Source organism: Zootoca vivipara, chromosome 10 (assembly GCF_963506605.1).
Source record: "Zootoca vivipara chromosome 10, rZooViv1.1, whole genome shotgun sequence".
In the NCBI taxonomy this organism is placed as follows: Eukaryota; Metazoa; Chordata; class Lepidosauria; order Squamata; family Lacertidae; genus Zootoca; species Zootoca vivipara.
The window spans coordinates 49,625,725-49,631,957 of NC_083285.1; positions in this window are offsets into that span (position 1 = coordinate 49,625,725).

Here is a 6,233-nt window from a genome sequence, read left to right on the forward strand (position 1 = left end):
ATCTCTCATCAAGTGAGGAAGAAGTTGCACCGTTTTAACAATATAAATCAGTTTGCCAGCTAGTTTGCCAGTTTAGTACAAACCATGGTTCGCTGTAATGTTTGTTTGAATTAAATCAAAATTAAGCACTTATATCACAATGTTCGATGGAGATGTATATGCATGTATACACTAAATATTAGTAAAAGTACTTCTAGCTAGTTCTGGAACCAACTCCTTCCCATCTTTTCCCCCCCAACCATGACAAATTAGTAGCAATAGTTTTTTATCCCTTCTTTTTGTCAAGGTGAAGATGTTTGTGAGTTATAATGATGTTGGGAAGCCATCAGGCTGCTGAGATTGCTTTGCTCAAGGCTGACACGTTTTAGCATCTTTCTGCTGGAACCTCTGAATCATTCAATAAGAAATCGGAAGGGAACTTTTATTTTTATTTTTTTATCAGCTTTGCTAGCTACTGAAGAAAAAGTATTTCCCAAAACTGCTGGAATGAAGGGGGAGAGATTTATACGAAGTTTTAAAAATAAAATGTTAGGCATATTTCCCTCAGAATATCATGGATTGCTTTTAGAGCTAGATTGGAATATTTGTGTAAAGCTGCAATGTTTGGCCTCACAAAGATATGATATATATCTTTTACGCCCTTAATTGAAATTTATGGGAACTGGAACTGGCAACTTTATCCCCAATATGGGTCTGGAGATAGGATACTATCTTTTTATGTGCAGTTTTATGGGAAATAGTTTACATTCAAGATGGGGGGATTGATAATTATTTTCCATATTTTGATCACCTGCCTGCAATCTTAAAATATGAATGAAATTGCCCATTGTTTCACAATAATCATAAGATGTACTGTTTGTGGGAAGGCTTGGTGAGCAAAGCACTTTATTTATTTAGAGCAAGTGTGGGGGACGTTTGGCCCAATGGATGTTGCTGAACTACAGCTCCCATCATCCCTGGCCATTGACCATGCTTGCTGGGACTTGTAGTTTATCAACATCTAGTGGGCCAAAGGCTCCTCTCATTTGATCAAGAATAAAACTCAAAACATTAGGCGTGAGAAAAGCCCACCAGAAATCTAATTCCTCAGCTGCCTTAGGACAAGATCTCCAGAGCTTTGTGTAAGATCTGGACTGGAACACCTACAGAACATGATGCACTGGAACCAGGACTTTTTCCCCAGCTGGAATTTGCCAGGACTCAGTTCTGGCACCTCTCAGGTGGATGCCATTGCCACTCTAAGAGAATAAGGGAGGAGGATACACACACACACACACACACACACACACACACACACACACACACACACAGTTTATATCAGAGCTCCAGCCACAGAAGAGGCAGCAGGTAACAAGTCAATGGCAACTTCAAGGCCTCAGCTCTCCATCTTCCCCGACCACTGGTCCTGTTAGCTAGTGATCATGGGAGTTGTAGGCCAAAACATCTGGAGGGCCGCAGTTTGGGGATGCCTGATCTATATGTTGCCTGACTGGGTGCTCCTGGGTTTCAGCTATATATAGCAGTATATGTTGTACAAGCTTTAGGTACACAGAACACTGTCTTAGAATGGAAAGGCATCTAAGTCCCACCTTTGAAAGGAGCAAATTTTATTTACAGATGCACTATATTCAAAAGCTTGCATGCACCTATGTCAACGGACACTCGAGAGTTATATCATTTGCTGCAACAGCTGTTTATACCAGGGGTATAAACCAAGGCCCGGGGGTTGCATGTGGCCCAATTGCCTTCTCAATCCGGCCCCCGGACGGTCCAGGAATCAGCATGTTTTTACATGAGTAGAATGTGTCCTTTTATTTAAAATGCATCTCTGGGTTATTTATGGGGCATAGGGATTCGTTCATATATTTTTTTCAAAATATTGTCCGGCCCCCCACAAGGTCTGAGGGACTGGACCGGCCCCCTGCTGGAAAAGTTTGCTGACTCCTGGTTTATACCAAACTAGTATCTTGAAGCCCATTAAATTAAGCCCGTTAAATTAACAGGTGCTAGAACATGTCATTCCCCCCGCCCATTGCCGCTCTCTCTCTCCCCCTCCCTTCTTTTCTCCACCCACACGCGCCGGGACTCTCCTGGGCTGCCACCGGCACTGCTCCTCCGGCGCTGCTCCGCCTCCTCCTCCTCCTCCGCTGCTGCGGTCCATGCCTAGGCAGGGGAGGGGGGAAGGTAGGGCGGCCAGGGCTCTCTTTCCTTCCTGCCCTCCCCCTGGGCTCGAGCCCCCTCCTTGGCCGCCGCCGCCTCAGGACCAGGCCTAGGCCCTGCCGCTCCAGTGGCTGCTCCCACCGACGCTCTCCCTGTCGTTCACCCCCCCCCCCCTTGGCCGCCGTCACCGCTGCGCTACGTGGCCGCCGCCATAGCCAACCAAAGTCAGTCAGACACTCAGCCTCGTGATTGCACCGCGAGGGAAACGGTAGGGGTGGGGGGGAGAGTGCGCCCGCGACGCCCGCTTGCTGCTGGTCACCGGGGGGGAGCGTAGGGGGGGAGGGAAAAAAGCAGCCTCCTCCTTGCACTTTATCGCAAGCGCAGTGAGGCGCTGTCCGGCCGGGAGCGGCGGTTGGCGGCCGCAGGGAAACGGGAGGCGGGGGGGAAGAGTGTGTGTGTGCGTCCAGTCTCTGCGTCCAATCCCTGTATCCCTGGGGCACATGTGCAGTAGCTCAAACCCAGGGACACAGGAACTGGACACAGAGACACTTGGACTTTATTATATAGGATTAAAACCATTCTTGTCCCCTAGTGGTGCAGCAATAAAACTGCTAGCACATTTGCAAAGCTAAGCAGTGCCCGGTATGGTTTCCAATTGAATGAGGGATCCTGTGTTGATATTCTGGCATTGCAGGGGGTTGGACTAGATGACTTTTGGGGTCCTTTCCAAACTCTACAATTCTGAGTCTATGATTCTAGATTCATTACTAAAGACAGGAATGGGAATTCTACTCATAAGGAATCCATTAAATGGGAAGAGCCTTTGAAGCTACAAGCTGTCTTTTCAGACTCTTCTCGTCTGCCAGCCACTGATTTTAGGAATGTTTTAGAAATACCTGCCAGTACAATAATGGAACTAATTTTGGTACTGGGAACCAAGGTTACAATCTCACAAAAATACTAGAATGTATTGTACCTTCCAATTTATTAAGTAATAGTATCAACTTGTCTTAGTGATGATGATGATGATGATGATGATAAATATGTTTTTAAAAGCAAAGTATCAGATTTGATGTAATAGCAGGGTTGCTAATTTTGATTTTAAAGACCAAGCTTGTTCTTTGAACATTTTTAAACATAACTCCCAACAATTTCTCACACCATAATTTGCCTTCCCATGACCTTGTTTTGGAATATACACCATGCAGATGGTCAGTTTAACAGAAGGGATCCTCCAAATTCTGCCAATTCCCAGCTACATTTAAGTACTCATGGAAGACTTCAGGGCATTTAGCCTTGGGGGAAAGAATTCTTCCTTTTTTAAGATTGATGTGGTAGGTACAAGATATTCTGATAGTTATATTTTGAAACAACTATGCCATGTGCTAGGCACAGACTGCTAGGCACAGGATGAGATCTAACAAATAAGGTTTTCCTTGAGAAACACTGGTAGCAAGAGCAGAGCCAGTGTGGCGCAATGGTTAGAGTGTTGAACTATGGCCTGGGAGATCAGGGTTCGAATCTCCATTCAGCCATGAAACTCACTGGGTGACCATGGGCCAGTCACCATCTCTTAGCCTAACCTACCTCACAGGGTCATTGAGAGGATGAAATGCCAAGGAGAGGAACTGTATATACCACCTTGAGCTCCTTCGAAGGTAAAAGTGGTATATAAATGTAATAACTAACTAAATAAATAAGAGCAGTTCAACCGCAGAAACAATTGCCAGCAGGGTTTCCCCAAATGTGTAGTCCAAAAACAGCTGGAGACCCAAGTTTGGGAAACCCTGACCTAGAGCGTGAAGGTGGGCTGCTTCTTGCTGTAGGTCTTCAGACAGAGGCTGGACAGCCATCTGTTGGATATGCTCTAGGTCTGGATTTCCTGCATTGCTGTGTACATCAGGTATGGGAGCCTTTGGTCCACGAGATGCTGATGAACTATGAATCCCATGAATCCTAGCAAGCACAGCCAATGGGCAGGGACAGTAGGAGTTGTGGTTCAGCAACATCTGGAAGGCCCAAAGTTCCCTACACCTTGACCACATGGCGTACAAGGTCCCCTCCAGTTTTATGATCCAGGGATTAGAGGGGTCTGGATTGGAACCCAGCTTAACACCCCAAATTCGTAACAAATCAACTTGCTGGAAATCAACAGGAAAAATCAATTGTGCCTTTTGAAAGACTGGCTGCAATCCTTTATATATATATATAAAAAAGCATGGTACATTCTAGAATTGTCATAAGCAATTTGATTTAGTCACAGTTAAACTAACCAATGATGTTAGATTTAGGCAGGAGCCCAGCTGTTTGCTAGCAGAGGGGCGGGTCATAGCTGCCAAGTTTTCCCTTTTCTCACGAGGAAGCCTATTAAGCATAAGGGAATTTCCCTTAAAAAAAGGGAGAACTTGGCAGCTATGGGGCGGGTTTGAGAGTGCCCTGGAATGAAAAATACCTGCATGGCTTTAAATCTGTCACCAACACCGAGATTAAGACGACCGCAAAATGGAAGCAAGCACATTTGTTGACGGTCATGAAGAAAGATGGCTTTGGAGCAACAGGGCTGAAACCACATGCTAATGCTAGCATGCTCTATTTGCTTGCCTTGCCAGGACAATCTCTGTGAGCTGAATATTATGTAACACAGAATGACGACAGTGGACAAAAGCAGAAAGCAAGACACCCTGCCAACTATGTGCCCCAGAACCGAAGCAAAGAAATGTCAAAGAAAAGCTTGCCTATTCTCAAGAGAACTTGCACTTGTTTGTTGGAGACAGGCTTTTTACCTTATGCGTCCAGCTGCTTCACAAGCCTACCCCCACTGGTCAGCAAGGCTCTTTAAAACAATGTTAGCAAGAGAAATGTATTCTTGCAGATCAGAAAATTCAAATTCAGGTCAGAAACACAAACGAACCCATATCTCTCTTCGGATCAGTGGAGTCATTCTCAAGCCTGATGTACAAACACTTTGCCAATCCCCCCTCCTTTTTTTGCCTTCAGGGGAGGAGGAAGAAACAACTCCCTCTCCCTGAACAACAACAAATCCCACAACAAATCTGAGGGCCACTCCAAAGGATTACACCTTGTCCTCCTTTCACCTCTTTCATGTTATTGGCTTTGCAAAAGCCCCAAGAAGAGGTTTGCCAGAGTACTGCTACAAGGGCCAAGTTTGGGCTTTTTAAATACTTTTGCTTTATTGCATTTGCATTAGCAGGGGATTTTATTTGGCCCACGGTGATCAGTGTCCTGAACAAAGCAACAGACATCAGGAGTTCTATGTAAGGGATAGTGTAGCCAGGTGATAAGTGTGGCTGACTACATTCACCAGGGCTGTGGTTTTGGATCTTGGGGCCTAACTAAACACTGCACGCAAATGCATGTAACAAAACTCCCCACAGCCTTTTAAAGAGAGGGAGAGAGGGGAAGACAGAGAAGCTGCCTGAGGAAGGGCCAGTTGGAGCACAGAGGTAGAGAAAGACTGGGGGGGGGGGCTGTGGCTGCATACACAATGTACAATGGTACCTCAGGTTACAAACTTAATTCGTTCCGGAGGTCCGTTCTTAACCTGAAGCTGTTCTTAACTAGAGCCGTGCTTTTGCTAATGAGGCCTCTTGCTGCCGCTGCACCGCCAGCACACGATTTCCGTTCTCATTCTGGGGCAAAGTTCTCAACTCGAGGTAATTCTTCCAGGTTAGCAGAGTTTGTAACCTGAGGCGTTTGTAACTAACCTGAGGCGTTTGTAACTTGAGCTACCACTGTACATTTAAAGCACTCTCCTAAACCCTTCATTCCTCACAGCACAATTCCCAGCACCCTTAAACCACAGGTCCCAACATTTATTAGCGGGGTGGTGTTAAATGTGCTTTAAATGTGTGGTGTGTATGCAATCAGAGGGGGTGTGTGCTTAAATCCTTCATCTCTCTGCCACAAACCACCTTTCCAAATGAGGAAGGAAAGTGCTGTGGGTGAGATTTACTGTAGAGCAGGGAAGTGATAGGTAGGGAAAGGGTTAAGCACCCTGTCTTCCTCCTCTGCCACTTCCCCCCAGTTTAGGCCGTTTATTCCCCCAAGTGACT